General features: G+C 34.3%; 1 long non-coding RNA gene and 1 other non-coding gene across 3 annotated transcripts in view; one reads left to right on the plus strand and one right to left on the minus strand.

The window, feature by feature from the left end:
• Positions 1 to 17,265, plus strand: part of LOC123384387 — a 150,009-nt gene that overhangs the window by 79,414 nt on the left and 53,330 nt on the right. The gene's annotated exons all lie outside the window — the stretch shown is intronic.
• On the minus strand, positions 7,629 to 7,732 carry LOC111556957. Its single transcript, XR_002736657.1, has one exon. It is a non-coding gene; the product is annotated as a U6 spliceosomal RNA (small nuclear RNA).

Genomic DNA, 17,265 nt, shown 5'->3' on the forward strand with positions numbered 1-17,265 from the left:
TATTGTGGATAATTGGTGGATTCTATATCTTGGCTACTTTAAATAATAGTGTAATAAATATAGGAGTACATATATCTTTTAGAATTAGTGCTCTTGGTTTTGGGGGTAAATACCCAGTAGCAGGATGATTGGGTCATATGGTAATTCTATTTTTAATATTTTGAGGAACTTCTACACTGTTTTTCAAAGTGGTTGCACCAATTTGCATTCCCACCAACAGGGCACAAATTTTCCTTTTTCTCCACGTCCTCACCAACACTTGTTATTTCTTGTCTTTTTTATTTTATCCATTCTGACAGATGTAAAGTGATATCTCATTGTGGTTTTAATTTGCATTTCTCTGATGACGATTGATGTTGAGCACCTTTTCATGTATCTGTTGACCATCTATGTTTCTTCTTTGGAGAGATATCTACTCAGGTCCTCTCCTCATTTTTAATGAGATTATTTGTGATTTGGGGGTTTGGGTGCCAAGTTGTGTACATTATTTATGTATTTTGGATATTAATTCCTTATAAGGTAAACCATTTACAAGTATCTTCTCCCAGTAAATAGGTTGCCTTTTTGTTTTGTTGATGGTTTCCTTTACTGTACAAAAGCTGCTAATTTTGGTACAGTCCCAGTCATTTAATTTTGCTTTTGCTTCACTTGAGGAGACCTATCTAGAAAAACATTCCTCCACCTAATGTCAAATAAATTACTGTCTATGATTTCTTCTAAGAGGTTTATGGTTTCATGTCTTATATTTAGGTCTTTAATCCATTTTGAGTTTATTTCTGTGTATAGTGTAAGAAAGTGGCTCAGTTTCTTTTTCATGTAACTGTCCAGTTTTTCCAGCACCATTTGTTGAAGAGACTGTCTTTTCCCCACTGCATATTCTTGTCCCTGTTGTTGTAAATTAATTGACCATATAACCAGGTATATTTCTGGACTTTCTATTCTGCTCCATTGATCTATGTGTCTATTTTTGTACCCCTACCATACTGTTATGATATTGATCTTATTTATATAGTTCATGTTTATGTGTTTACATTTTTGTTTTAGATTACTTACTTTGGGCTAGAAATTACTTATTCAACCAATTTTTAAATAAATACTTCTATCCAATGTGATTAAATTCAGATATTCTCTGCGTGTGGGGAGGTCTAAAGTTTAACCTCATAGTTTTTATTACTTCATTATTTATGCATTCTTTTTTGGTTAAAGCTATTACCTAATAGAGTGATATGGAATGATCAGGGTTTTTTTTAATCACTTTAATTTTTTAAAGTAGTTTAGGTTTTCAACAAAATTGAGAGGAAGGTGCAGATATGTCTCCTACATCTGTTGTCCCTACACATGCATAGCCTCCCCATTATCAACATCATTCATCAAAATGGTACTTTTTTTTTCTTTACTAAGAATGAACATACATTGACACATTATAATGATCCAGAGTTCATCATTTTACCTTAGGGTTCACTCTTGGTGATGTATATTCTATGGGTTTGAACAAAAGCTTAATGATGTATATCCATCATTGTAATATCATATAGAGTATTTTCACTACCCTAAAAATTCTCTGTGCTCAGTCTATTTATCTCTCTTTATTCCTACCCATGGCAATCACTGATCATTTTACTGTCTCCATAGTCTTGCCTTTTCCAGAATATTGTATAGTTGGAATTATATAGTATGTAGCCCTCTCAGATAGACATCTTTCACTTAGCAATATGTATCTTCATAGCTCAGTTCTTCGTACTGCACTACCTTGAGGCTTGCCCAACTTATCTGGAATTCTGTACTTGCAAGTGACTGGATGAGTGAACCCCAACACCTCTGCACTTCCCTGGGCAGCCTGCCCTGGGTCTCGCAGGGCCTGCTCCTTAAACTGCCTCCCAGGCTAAAGCCACCACAGGAAAAACAGGGGGAACATTGTTCCTCCCCTCTTGGCTTTTATACCAGCCAGCTTGCAAATATGGCTCCCCTGTCAAAGTTCAAAACTGTGTGGCTCTGGGAAAGTTACTTAACTTCTCTGTGGTTCAGTGTCCTTTTTTTGAAAAATGCATATGGAATGATACCCTCCCAAGAGGGATCCTGGGATTAGGGACATCCAAGGCTGCTGCAGAAGGTTTCACTCACCCCTACCTACTCCTCTCTCCCAACTTCCATCCTTCTCCCAAGGGCCCATCCCTGAAAGCATCCACTTGGTTGCCCCGTCCTGTCTTCCAGGGCACCTTTCATGCACCCCACGCTGCCCACCCTTATACATGGTAAGAGTGCCCTGCTCGAAGTCCCTCAGCCACTCCAAACCCTTAGCCCACTCCCTCTAGCTGCCTCACCTCTGGGTTCTCTGCTTCACTATATGGCAAAATTGCTCATCCACTACTCTTCCTCATCCACCCCCTTCTGATCCCACCCTGTATGGACTCTCTCCCACCATTGCCCCAATCAAGATTCCCAAGAGTGTCCACTGTCTGAATGTGGCTGCCAGGATCCCTGACTCTCTCAATTTCCTTCTGACCCACTTATCCTAGGATGTGACATATCCTAGAATCCTGAAGTCATACTACCTCTTTTTTTAAGTTTTTATTTAAATTCCACTTAGCATAGAGTGTAATATTAGTTTCGGGTGTACAAAATATAGTGATTCCATACAACGCCCAGTGCTCAACACAGCAAGTGCACTCCTTAATTCCCATCACTTATTTCACCCATCCCCCCACCTCCCCTATGGAAGCCATCAGTTTGTTCTCTATAGTTAAGAATCTGTTTCTTAGTTTGCCTATCTCTTTTTTTCCTCCCTTTACTCGTTTGTTTTCTTAAATTCTATGTATAAGTTAAGTCATATGGTATTTGTCTTTCTCTGACTTATTTTGCTTAGCCTAATACTCTCTAGCTCCCTTCATGTCCTTGCAAAGGGCAAGATTTCATTCTTTTTAATTTCTTTTAATATTTTATATTTGAAAGAGAGACAGAGCATAAGCAGGGGAGGGACAGAATTTGAAGCAGGCTTCAGGCTCTGAGCTGTCAGCACAGAGCCCAACGTGGGGCTTAAACCCGCAAGCAGTGGGATCATGACCTGAGCCAAAGTCATACACTTAACCCCAGTGGAGCCATCCAGGCGCCCAAGCTTTCATTCTTCTTTATGGCTGAGTAATATTCCATAATATATATATTATACTATATATTATATAATATATATAATTATATATATAAATATATATACTAATTCTTTATCCATTCATCAGTCAATGGACACTTGAGCTGTTTCCATAATTTGGCTATTGTACATAATGCTGCTATAAACATTAGAATGTGTGTATCCCTAATTCAAAGGGATACATGAACCCTGAATTAGGGATACCTATTGAAAATTCACATTATATAAGTAAGCTTCCCTGTGGATTTTCAGAAGAATGTTGGGAGAATGATTCTATATAAGACTAAAATTCTTCCTTGTCAAACACATAGAAGCCAGAGGGAGCCATTTTTGAGGGCTTATATTCATAAATATTACTGCCTACCTTGAAATTACTTCTTGGTGAAACCCTGAGACTTTAGCTTATGTATGTGATTGTTAGCAGCTGGAAAAGTTTTTGCATACTAATCTCAGTTACCTTTACTTAGCTTTTCTAATAAAATAAATATGTTTAGGCTGGTTTTCTTTATATCCACTGGCATTCACTAGTCACCACCACCATCATCTGGAGTGGCAACCTACCTACACACTTTCCATTTCCATTCTTTCCCTGCCCTAAGCCATTCTCCACTTTTACAGTTTACTTTATAGTGAATTGGACTTTTTAGAGCCATAGATTTTATCAGTTTGCAAGCCTAATTATTATCCATGTATTTCTTCCCACTCTTGTGTTACAAATGGGAAAATTTTGCCTCAGAAGGCAGAGATCCAAAAGACAGAGCTATCTAATGTTAGAATACATGTTCATTCAAATGCTTCCATGTGCAATTTATTCCCACTGTAAAGGCATTATACATTTTGATTATAATATTATTTTGAAATACTGTAAGTGTTGAAATATGGTACTATTAATATATATTTTCCAACATATCCATAGACTTTTCTTTGTACATTACAATATACATTTTGAAAACTACTTTGCAAAACATGAACTATCAAATCACTTAAAAAAACGACTTTTAAATTTTGTAATCATTGTATTATTTTTATCATGATAAGTGTGCCCTTTATTTTTAAGAATTTTGTTTTTAAAGTTTATTATTTTGAGACAGAGAGTGTGAGTTGGGGCGTGGCAGAGAGAGAATCCCAAGCAGGCCCCGCTCTGTCAGCACAGAGCCTGATGCAGGGTTCGATCTCACCCTGAGTCCAAATCAAGAGTCAGATGCTTAACTGACTGAGCCACCTAGGCACCCCAATAAGTATACTCTTTAATACCATCCCCATGACCTCCTTCCCCCCACCCACCTCCTCCCTTGTAACCAGTAAACTCTGAGAGTTGTCAAAAATTTTTTTTCTAATTAAAACAAAAATAAATACAAATAAAAAAAGTTTTGAACACTTGCTCTGTATTTTTTTAATACATTGAAACTATGTAATCTAAAATACATGTGTCCCAATTAAGTCAGTCTTTATAAAGTTTCTAAGGTTACAATGGAATGATTCACAATTATATCCTCAAAGAAAAGAACTATTGTTATTATGATCTTTATAAAAAACTAACTTTATGTATTTGGTTATAAATTTCACTTTTAGGAAAGAGTATTGGCTATCAGCAGTTACAAATATTTCAAGCTGTGGTACCTGTGTGGCTCAGTCGATTGAGCATTTTACTCTTGGTTTGGGGTCAGGTTATGATCTCGCGGTTCGGGGGTTCTAACCCTGCATGGGGCTCCATGCTGACAGCACAGAGCCTGCTTGGGATTCACTCCCTGTCTCTCTGCCCCTCCTCTCCTTGCACGTGCTCTCTCTCTCTTCCTCTCTCTCTCAAAATAAATAAACTTTAAAAACACCCAAATATTTCAAGCTAATAGCAAAATAAATTAGAATAATTAGCTAGGATTTTTTTCTGGTCATTGAAAGTCATTTGGTATATAATCTAACAAAAGGAAATATTTCCTATTGTCAGGTAGGAATTAGCTTTGAACTAAACTGGAAGGAATGGATAGTTATCAGCTATATGTAAGCATAATTATAAATATGTTTTTTTATTTTAATTAGGTATAACTTGCATACAGTAAAATTTACCCTTTTTACTTTCGTAAATATATTGTCATGTGACTACCACCAATATCAAGATAGAGAACTGCTCCAACACTTAAATAAGCCCTTTATGTTCCTTTATAGACGGTGCTTCCCTAGTATTGCCATTGACTTGTTTTCTGTCTCTATAGTTTTATGTTTGTAAGAAAGCCAAATAAATTGAATCATGCAATATAAAGCTTTTTTATTGTTTTTTTTTTCCACTTTGAGATTCTTTCAAATCATTGCATGTATTATTCAACTATTCACTTGTATTCCAGAGTTGTATTCCACTGTATGGGTGTAACACATTTTGTTTATTGGTTGGTTTCACAGTTAAAGCACAATTGGCCTGTTTTCAGTTTCTGTTGATTCCAAACAAAACTGCTACAAATATTTGCATATAGATTATTGGGTGAGTGCACATCTTTTACTTCACATAGATAAATATACGTAATTGATTGGTTATAGGGTAAGTGCCCTTCTAACATTATAACAAATTGACACAAATTTTTCCAAAATGGCTATACCATTTTGAATTCCAAAGAAAATTGTTGTGACTTCTAGTTGCTCCATATTTTTGGTAATACCTGGTAACTTTTAGCCATTTAAACACATATAGTGGCATCTAATTATGGTTTGAATTTGTCCTTCCCAATGATTTGATCTTGAGCATTTTCTTTTGTACTCATTGACCATCCATATTTCTGTTTTGGAGAAGTGTCCAAACATTTTGTCCAATTTGGGGAATATTTGCTTTTATTTTTGTTGAACTTTGAGAGATCTTTGTATTTCTGAATAGAGCTATCAATTACGTATTAGCATGTATTGATATATTTCTCTCTTTCTGTAACTTGTCTTTCACTCCTTTAATAATACATATTTTGTCAAAGTGCATATCATTTTGATTATGGTAAAATCCAATTTATGTTTTATTTTATGGTTTGTGCTTTCAGGGTAGTATCTAAGAAATCTTTGCCAAATGTAAGATTTACCCCTATGTTTTCTACTAAGGATCTTTGTTTTTTATTTTACATTCCATTTAGGTCTATGGTACATTTTAAGTTTTTTATTTGGGTAAGAGGTATATGATATGAGTTGAGTTCCACTTTTAGCCAACATATATCTAATAGTTCCAGCTCTATTTATGAAAAAACTATCCTTTCCCTGAAGAGTTATCTTTAAACCTTTATTGAGGGGCACTTAGGTGGCTCAATCGGTTAAGTGTCTGACTTCAACTTAGGTCATGATCTCATGGTTCCTGAGTTCAGCCTGCATAGGACTCTCTGCTGTCAGTGCAGAGCCTGCTTCAGAACCTCTGTCTCCCTCTCTCTCTACCCCTCCCCTGCTCGTACTCTCTCTCACAAATAAATAATCATTACAAAATAAAAACAACCTTTGTTGAGAATTCATTGAACTTTATTTAAGCATCTTTTTCTGAGCCCTTTTTTATTTTCACTGATCTATATAGCCCATGACTTCAATTCCATTCCATCCTCACTATTTTATCATTATAATAGGTCTAGAGAGTAGGTAGTGCTAGTAAGCTTACTTTGTTCTTTCTCAAACTTGTTTTCCTTATTATAGTTCCTTATCCTTTTTGTATAAATTTATAATCTACATTTACATAAAGTTAGACTTCGTTGATTTCTTTCAAGAAAAGCTTGGTAGGGTTTGATTGGAATTGCATTATTGGATCTTTCAATCTGTGACACAGGAATACCACTCAAATTGTTTATTTTTTTTATTTGTTTCATCAATATTTTGTAGTTTTCAACATACAGATCTTACACTTATTTTGCAAGATTTTAGGTGATTTATGTCTTTGCATGCTATTAAAAGTAGTGATATTTTAATCTTAATTTACAGCTTTTCATTTCTAGTCTTTAAGGATACAATTGATTTTTGTATATTGATATTCTGTGACCTTACTATGTTCACTTAGTTCTAATCAAATTTTTTTGTAGAATTTTGGTATTTTATCAAGACTGTCGTGTTAGCTGTGAACAAAATTGGTTTTATTTTTTCTTGTCCTATTGATGTGGTTTTATTCTTTGTTCATTATTAAACACAGTATGTATGTTACCTGATGTGTATGTTAGGTTTATTATAGATCTCTCTATCAGGTTGAAGACATTCACTTCCATTTCTAGTTTGCATAAATAAATATATATGAATTTTGTTAAAGAAATGTTTCTTTATCTGCTGATATGATCATGTGGTTTTGCATCTTTGTCAATGAGGTGAATCACCTTGAGTTTTTTTTTTTTTAGAAGTAAAAGAAAAAATATTTTATTAGCAAAAAAAAAAAGTAGGCTTGGGGACAGAGGATTGGGGGCCTTCAATGTCCTGGTGGTAATTCTGTCCTTCTCAAATGTGGACAGTGACTTCCATGCCTGACACTGTATCCTGATCCACAGCATTCAGCAAAAAACTCTTCTTGAATTTTCTTCTTGAATTTGAGTGTCATCCTTGTGCAGGGGCCATGCTAATCCCTGTATCTTTACCTTGACTGATTTTTGAATATTGAACTGACTTTTTTTTTTTTTTGGAGATGAAACTCACTTGGTCATGTTATATTATCTTACACGTTATTGGTTTCTATTTGCTAATGTTTGGATGTGAATTTTTGTATTTGTGTTTATGAGGGATATTGGGTCTATAATTTTCATTTCTTAAGATATTTTTATTGAGCTTTGGTATCAGATTAATACTTGCCTTTTAAAACGTGTTATTTCTTCTTTATTTAGAAACAGTGCCCATAAAATTGATATGATGTCCTACTTAAATGTTTAGTATAATTTTCCATTGAATCCATCTGTGGTTGGAGTTCCTATATGGGAAGATTTTTAACTGTTTCTTATTAAACACAGGGCATTCAGTCTATTTATGGTGAGCTTTGGCAGTTTGTTTCTGTCAAAGATTTTGTATTTCACCTAAATTATCAAAATAATTAGCATGGATTTTTGTAATTTTATTTAAGTATATTTTTAATATTTGTAGTGTCTGTAATGTTATCCCATCATTTATTCCTTATATTGGTTGTTTGTGTCTTCTATTGTATTTATTTCTTGGATTTTAGAGCTTGATAAGATTTACCATTTTTTTTTTTTGAAGAACTGGCTTTTCATTTAATTGAGTTTTCTTATTTGTTATTCTTTTGTCAGTTTTGTGTCTTGTGCTCCTGTATTTCATTTTCTCCCTTGTTCTTGCTTTGAAATCAATTTGCCGCTCCTTGTCCAGCCTATTAAGGTAGAAGTATAGTTCATTTATTTTAGAAAGTTCTTCTTTTATAATGTAAGTCTTTAATGCTATACATTTCTTTTTAAAGATTACGTTAGCTGTATTCCATACATTTGATATATTGTGCCTTTATGTTCATTCTCTTCAAATTTTTAAAAATTTTTTCTTCTGTTTTTCTCTTTCACCCATTGGTTACTTAGAAGGGAGCTAATTTCCAGGGTACCTGAGTAGCTCAGTTGGTTGAGCGTCAGACTCCTGGGTTAGGCTCAGGTTGTGATCTCACAGCTCTGTGCTGACAGGCCAGAGCCTAGTTGGGATTCTCTGTCTCCCCCCTCCCCTTTCCCTCCCCTGTTCTCTCTCTCTCTAAATGAATGAATGAATGAATGAATGAATGAATGAATAAAAATTTAAACAAGGGAGCTAGTTTTCAAATATTTGAAGATTTTCCCAATATATTTCTTACTTCACTGCAATTCAGTAAGACCAAATAGACCTATAATGACTAGACTTTTAAATATACATTTTTTTTTTATTTTATGACTCACAATATAGCTTTTCTTTCTGAGTATCTCATTTGCACTTGAAAACAATGTGCATTTTCTGTTCTCACTGAAGAGGGGTTATAAATGTCAATTAGGCCAAATGCTTTGATATTGTTGTTTATATTTTGTTCATTCAAGTATTGAAAGGGGAATATTAATGTTCCCAATTATAATTGTGGATGTGTAATAGTACTTTTAGTGCTATTAGTTGTTGCTTCATGTTTGCTTTGTTATGAGATGTATGCACATTTAGGAATTATATATTTTCTTGGGGAATTGTCATCTTTATCATTTTGTGATGTCATTATTTAACTCATAAACGTCCTTGTTCTGAAGTCTACTTTATGTGACATTAATGTAGTTGTTACTGCTTTCTTTCCATTTCTACTTGCAGTGATATGCTTTACTTTTTAGCCTATCTCTGTCTTTATGTTTATGTGGTTTTATTGTACGCAGCATATAGTTTGGTATATACAAAATATCCAATATGACAGTCTCTGATTTTAATTGACTCTTTTATGTACTTTGAATTACCTTCAAAGTAATTATTGAGGGTGGATTAAAATCTACCATCTTGCTAGCTGTTTTCTATTTGTTCCATCTGTTCATTTTTCCTCTTTCTGTGTCTTATTTGATATTAAGAATTTTATAATTTTGATTATCCCCACCATTGACTTCTTTCCACATTAAATAATGGCCCTGGGTTTGAAAATATCCACCCTTTATTAATCAGTTCCTACCTTTACATAAAATTATGTCTGCTCTACATGTAGTATAATGACCTTAAAAGGGTACACTCCATTTTTCCTTTTTTGTACTATTATTGCTATACATTTCCTTTTTTATACATGCTACAAACACACAATACATTACTATTAATTTCGCTTTAAACATTCAGTCACCTCATAGAAATAGTAGTATAAGTTCCAGTGCACATTATTAATAGGGTAGATCCAAATTTCTGTCTTGTATTAACTCTTCCATCTGAAATACCTCCTTTAACATTATATAGTGCAGGCCTATTGGCAATATACCCTCTTAATGTTTTGCCTGGTGGTTAGTCCCGTCTTCAACTAAGTAAGATTTGTTGATGAATTTATAATTCTGATTCAACAGTGGGTTTTTTCTTTTCAATATTTAAATTATTTAAATTATCAATATTTTTAAAATATGTCCCATTTTTTCTGACTTCACCAAGTGTCTGACGGAATTCACTGTCAGGTAAACAAGGGCTTATATTTTACTTCCTTTTGAAGGTGTCTGACTTTCCTTAGTTTAAGGTTAGTTGATTGTCCTGTCACCTTGGTTCTCTGATGGATTTAAGAGAAGTTATGAATCTGAAGGCTGTCCAAAAGTTATGAATCTGAAGGTTGCGGTGGTGGTAGGATGGAAATGATACTTATCAAACTCCATCCTAAGTGAAAGCCAGCAATCAGTAAGTATTATATTAATAAAAGTTAACTGGATTTTCCAAGAAGGTATCTATGAAAAGCATTTCACCTTTAGCTACTCATGCTTTAACTAGAGAATAAAAGTTCACTTTCTTTTCACATCTGCAGTTCAAACTGGAGAGATAGAGGAGCTCCTGGGTGACTCAGATAGTCAAGCACCGGGCTCTTGGTTTCGGCTCAGGCCATGATCTCATGGTTTGTGGGTTCAACCCCAGCATCAGACTGTATGCTGTCAGCACAGACCCCACTTTGGGTCCCCCGTCCCCGTCTCTACCTGTTCCTCCCTTGCTTGCAGCCTCTCTGTCTCTCTCTCTCTCTCTCTCAAAAATAAACATTAAAAAAACAAAAAAATCCCCACAAAACTGCAGATAGAGAACAGCTTGTCCTCCTCCATGTAATGACCTTTGTTTGTAGATTGATTTCCTTTCAATTGCTTGATACGTTCAGTAAAGCGAAAAAAGTGCAATGTCATAGTATTTATTACATAAGCAATGGATTTATGAATGTTTGTTACATAAGTAATACTAGCTTTCAACTATTTAATATAATATGAAGTCTCAGAACAACGTTCATACTTGCACTCCACTTTCTTCTGAAAAAAATTAAACCTAAGAATTGAACATCAGGTAGTAAAATAGTAGTACCCCATACGATAAATTTTTTAAGATGTCCTGTCATTTTTTGGAAGCATCAAATTTGTTTTTAATTTAAATATATTAAATTTATTGTCAAATTGGTTTCCATACAACACCCAGTGCTCATCCCAAAAGATGCCCTCTTCAATACTCATCACCCACCCTCCCCTCCCTCCCACTCCTCATCAGCCCTCAGTTTGTTCTCAGTTTTTAAGAGTCTCTTAGGAAACATCAAACTTTTTATTCATCTTTGTGGATATTCAAAAATTGGATAATATAATCTATAATATATTTTTACAGTCTGAGAAACATGTGTTTGTCAAACCCAGGAAGTTAATAAATTTCATTCTTCCTCATCCATGTTTTCCCTGATCTGTGCTATATTGTAGTGGTGAAATCAGTAACAAAGAATTTATGTTTCCTATGTTCTTGTCCTAAAGCTAAGAAAAAAAAAAAAGAAAAAAAATGTTTAAAAACCTATTGTTAATAGAATATTTTAAAAAATATGTATGCTATACTTCACCAGTGGTTATAATATTAATTCAACCTAAGGGGTTAAAGAGTTCTGTTTTTTCAAGAATGGTGATGACTTCTCCTGATATTGCCTTTTGCATCATTTACAATAAGCATCACTAAACCATAGCATTATATGCATAAGGGTACAGTATCTTGAATTATTTAATACACTATATTTATACAAGCAACCATATGGATGAGTTCCATTTTTTATTATATAAGCCCTAACTTTTGTTCTTTAAATTTTTTATCAGTGTCATTCAGTATAAAGAGTTTAAACACTTTCTTTAATAAACTGGTGAGGGAACAAATATTCTGCACATTTTTTTGCATTCTCTTAAAAATAGTAATCACATTTTATTTTAAATTCCAAAGGAAACAAATATAATTTAATTTTTCACTGGTATATCATAAAATATATCAAATTTATCTTGTGGGATGGGATAAAAATTTTATACGAATATGACAATGGAACATTTGGTATTCAGAATTCCACTGGGACTGCTTCTGTGTATTGCATAGAACTTTTCTGATTAGACATAACCAAGTGATTCTAATTTGTGAAATTTTCTTAAACTTAACAGCTGCCTCATTTTTAAAATGTGCCTCGCTAGACTCATCAGTATGAAAAATGTCCAAAGATAATTCATTTTGGAAATTGAGATTGGTGGCTCCTCTTTTCATAAAAATGAGGACCTCACCATATTTTGAAATAGGTATATTTTTTACATATATACTTTGGAAATGGTCACAGTCTTAAAAGTTGGACTACATGAATGTTCACAATTTGGAGATGCTGAAAAATGTTAGTTTTTTATTATTGTATTTCTTCCTATTTATTATCTCTATTTATTATTCTATTAAGCATTAAATTCACATCATTGTATCTAGTTTCAAGAAGCAAAGCAAAATAAACACATTAGCTGCATATTCTATCTTCTTTCTACAATGTTGTAAGTAATTAATGTAAGTTTGGTTTAGAAAAAATGCTCATACGAAGTCATAAACAAAGGAAAGCATAACTACCCAATTAACCAAAAATGTATTAAGTGGGCCTATGTCAGTCGCTTGGAAAATGAAATGGAAAAAATAGCTCCAAGCATAGGGCAAAATATAAAGAACTGTAAATCTGAAATGAGAAGGCTAGGAACTTAGATGATAAATTCAGAAAATAAAATGGAACAAAATGGAACAGAAGTCAGTAATTACAGAAGATATAGGAGAAAATTCCTTGAGATTAGTGAGAATCCAATTCTGCAGATTGAAATCTCATTAAATTCTGGACTAGATTGATAAGAAAACAAATGTTCCTATGCATATTGATAAAATTCCAGATATCAAAACAACAAAAATTCATATTAGTCTTGTAAAGCTTCCAGGCAGAAAGTGCAAGTTTCATACAAAGAAAAAAAAGTCAGACTAGTATTGAGTTACTCCTTTGCCAGTCTTGATATAAGAAAACAGACTAAAGAAAGAATAGAGCTATAACCCCTAAATGCTGTAACCAGCCAAGGTAAGGATATATTAAAGATATGCATGAATTTAGAAAGCATATTATCTATGTACTACTTCAGAACCCATTTTGAAAAAAAAAATCACCCCCATGAATAATAAAAAATTTAAGGGCACCTGAATAGCTCGATAGGTTAAGCTTCCGACTTTAGCTTGGGTCATGGTCTCATGGTTTGTGAGTTTGAGCCCCACGATGGGCTCTGTGTGGACAGCTCAGAGCCTACTTCAGATTCTGTGTCTCCCTCTTTCTCTGCTCCTCCCCCACTTGTGCCATGTCTCTCTCTCTCTCTCTCTCAAAAATAAATAAACATTAAAAAATGTTTTTAAACATGCTTTATTTTTTTATTTTTTTAAATCTTTAGTTTTGAGAGAGAGAGCATGAGTAGGGGAGGAGAAGAGAGGGAAGGAGACACAGAATCCAAAACAGGCTCCAGACTCTAAGCTGTCCACGCAGAGCCCAATGTGGGGCTCAAACCCACAAACCACAAGATCATGACTGGAGCCCAAGTAGGACACTTAACCAACTGAACCTCCCATTTAAACAAATTTTTTAAAACAAACAATAATTACCTCAGGTTGGAAGAAGATGAACAATTGAGGAGGATATATTTAGCTTAATAAGCAAAATCAATAAGCTTAATATCATAAGCTTAATAAATTAGGAAAATTCATAAGTATATTATTTAATATATTTACTATTGCATTCTAGCTAGGGTAGAAGTACATCTACTCATTAAAGATATAACTAAATAAATTACATCATATAGTAATTATTACTATAAATAAAAAGAGGAGAGATTAGAAACTAGGTAAGGGGGAACAGAATACAGGCAAGTGATGAGTTTTAATTCAAATGCGGTATTGCAAAATGGGCTTCATTAGGAAAATGACACGTGACCAAAGACTTGAAGAAGGAGGGGGATTAGCCATGAAGATTACCTGGTGGAAGCACTTTCCAGCCAGTGACAGTTTGAATGGAGCAAGTGGGTGAGAAGAAAATAAATAAAAGATGAGGTGAGAGAAGTAGCTGGAGGAGGGAGTCACTGGAGAATATCCCTAGGACTTTGCGTTGAAGGGTAGGTGGCTAGAGAATAATTGGTAGAAGCCTCATGGGTCATTATAAGAACTTCACTTTTGATTCTTTTTTTTTTTAAGTTTTATTTTATTTTATTTTATTTTATTTTATTTTATTTTATTTTATTATTTTTTTTTATTTAAGAGAGAGAGAGAGACAAGGAGAGAGAGGATCCCAAGCAAAGAGCCCCATGTGGGACTCACACCCACAAACCATGAGCTCATGACCTGAGCTGAAATCAAGAGTCAGAAGTTTAACTGACTGAGCCACCCAGGCACCCTTGATTCTGAATAAAATGGAGAGTCATTGCAAAGTTTCAGCAAAAGAAAGAATTATGGAAAATAAGGTGAATATACCTTTTATGTATTGTTTCAATCTGACTTTGAGTATGAAATGGAACTTATAATTAAGTTCACCAGCAAATAAGCAAAGAAAAAACATTTAGACAGTTTGACAATGTATTATACATTATTGAGGGATAGAAGGCTAAGATGAAATTTCATTATAAATTTTGAAAAACTTAAGGTGTATATATATATATATACACACACACACACACATATACATACGTACATTCTGAAAAATAAAACTTCAGAATAAACATGTATATATTCTAAAATATCTACTTTTGTGTGCATTTCTTAGATTAATTATAAAATGTATTATATAAAATATATATGAAAATATATTCTAAAATTTTTGTATTTCCTGAGAAATCTTATTTCATAACTAATTTTCAAATTGATGAAATGTTTTATTTTGTGTTTTAATTATTTAATTTTTTAAAGTTTTATTTATTTATTTTGAGAGAGAAGGAGAGAGAGATAACGAGTATGAGCAGGGGAGGGGCAGAGAGAGAGAATCCCAAGCAGGCTCTGAGCTGTCAGCACAGAGCCTGATGCAGGGCTCGATCCCATGACCCTGAGATCATGACCTGAGCTAAAATCAAAGTTTGATGCTTAACCGACTGAGCCACGTAGGCCCTCCTATTTTGTATTTTAGTAAAAAAAAAAATCCAGAAACCTATTTTTTCCTGCATGGCTGCTTTAATTAAAATATTTCCATGATTTATTTTGTGTATGTTTGATTTCAATGATTCACTGATTATGGATAGAATGAATTATTATTTATTTTAATCATTCAATGTGCATCCTGTTTTCCCATCCTGGATATCATATTGTAGGGGGCTATATTTTGCCAGTGCCAAACCTCATGAGTAAATTGTTCTAGCCACATGGCTCTATGTAGCAAAACCGAGATTCAAACCTTTCTCTGTGCTCTCTTCAACCACACATGAGGGCACGTACATTACTAATGCCGTAATGGAACAGAAAACATGACCTTCCCCCTAAAGAAGAAATTTAAATATTTCTCCTTTTAAAGTAAATGCCAGCCGCACACTATTTCATCATGTCCTCTAATCTTTCTTTGAAGTGTATGCGTTCATAGGGAACTTTACAGTGTTGTCAGAATGGTTAATCCAAAGTCAAATTAAGCTTGAGTCTGAAAGTTTTTATTTTCTTGATTGAATTAAATGCAGAGTGCTCATGTATATGCACAAACACTGGCATTCAGCAGAGCCCTCATTACCATGCTGAGAAGTGTGGATTCAAATTAGAGCTGCATGTTAGACAACCGCTCGCATAAACTAAGGCTTGTTAAAACAATGTTAATGAGCCCCCATTGTATAGAGCAGCTTCACTTTTCCAATCTTTCATATTTGTTCACATGAGGCCTGGGAAGTTGCTGAACTGATTAAGTCTGAAATGGAGCTGGAGAGACTCTACTGAGCCACTGGGGTGAAGGGAATTAGAAAAATCAGGAACAAAGAGCCATATAAAGTTTACTTCAGGTTAAAAACATGGTGATAGAACTTATCCCATGTGTCAGAATTTTTTTGAGGCCTATTTTAAAATATGGCCAAACAAACCATATATATAAGATAGTTAACCTGACACTTACCATCATTTATATTTTTTTGGCATAATTTGAACAGATTTTTCTAAGGATTGTCTGACTTGCTTGCTTCCTCTACAATTGTTTTCTTTACAGTGAAAATCTTTTCATGTGGCTCAGTAAAATCTGTTCTCAAGGGGGGAAAAAGTACCTTATAAAGAATGAAGACAAACATCCCCTTCTCAATGGTTATCCTTGATATGTTACTTATACCTATGAGATTAGAAGGAAAGGCTTGAAAATAAATTTTAAAATTAGCATAGTCTATTTCTAGCAAGTACTAAATGATACATAATTAAATCTCACTTTAAGAAACATTGTATTAATTATTAAACATTGGCACTTTGCACGATCCCCATGACACTGAGTAGGGGTAAAAACACAGGCATAAGGTAAAACATAAGCATTCACTTTGAAATACTCCTAACATACTTGTTTATATTATGGACATGAAGGTTATCAAGTTTAAACTTTTTTTTAAAGATTAGAGATACCAGAAATTTAAAGTTGATTTTTTTAAGTTTATTTATTTTGAGAGAGAGAGAGAGAGAGAGAGAGAGAGCGAGCGAGCGAGCACCGGCAGGGGAGGGGCAGAGAGAGAGAGAGAGAGAGAGAGAATTCCAAGCAGGCTCTGTACTGTCAGCACACATCCCAATGTGGGGCTTGAACTCAGGAACAGGGAGATCATGATCTGAGCCAAAACCAACAGTTGGAGGCTTAACCAACTGAGCCGCCCAGGCTTCCCTAAAGTTGATTTTTAAAATGTGTTAACAGGGGTGGCTGGGTAGCTTAGTAGGTTGAGCGCTGGACATCTGATTTCAGCTCAGGTCCTGATCCCGATTTCTGAGATTAAGCCCTGTGTGAGACTCTGCTCACAGGGTGGAGCCTGCGTGGGATTCTTTCCCTTCCTGTTTCTCTGCCCCTGCCACGCTCATGCTCTCTCAAAATAAATAAATAAGAACTTTAAAAAAATGTTATGGAACTGAAAGACCTCAATGAACGTCTTCTTTCTCACCCCACTCACGATTTTGGTAACCACTGTTTGAAGAGCCTTGGTCCACTGCCTTTAAAATGTCAGTATTTGTCCCACCCTCAATACACATTCCATTGTCAATCAGTGTTAAGTACTTGAGAA

This window comes from Felis catus, chromosome A1, assembly GCF_018350175.1.
Source record: "Felis catus isolate Fca126 chromosome A1, F.catus_Fca126_mat1.0, whole genome shotgun sequence".
Classification (NCBI taxonomy): domain Eukaryota; kingdom Metazoa; phylum Chordata; class Mammalia; order Carnivora; family Felidae; genus Felis; species Felis catus.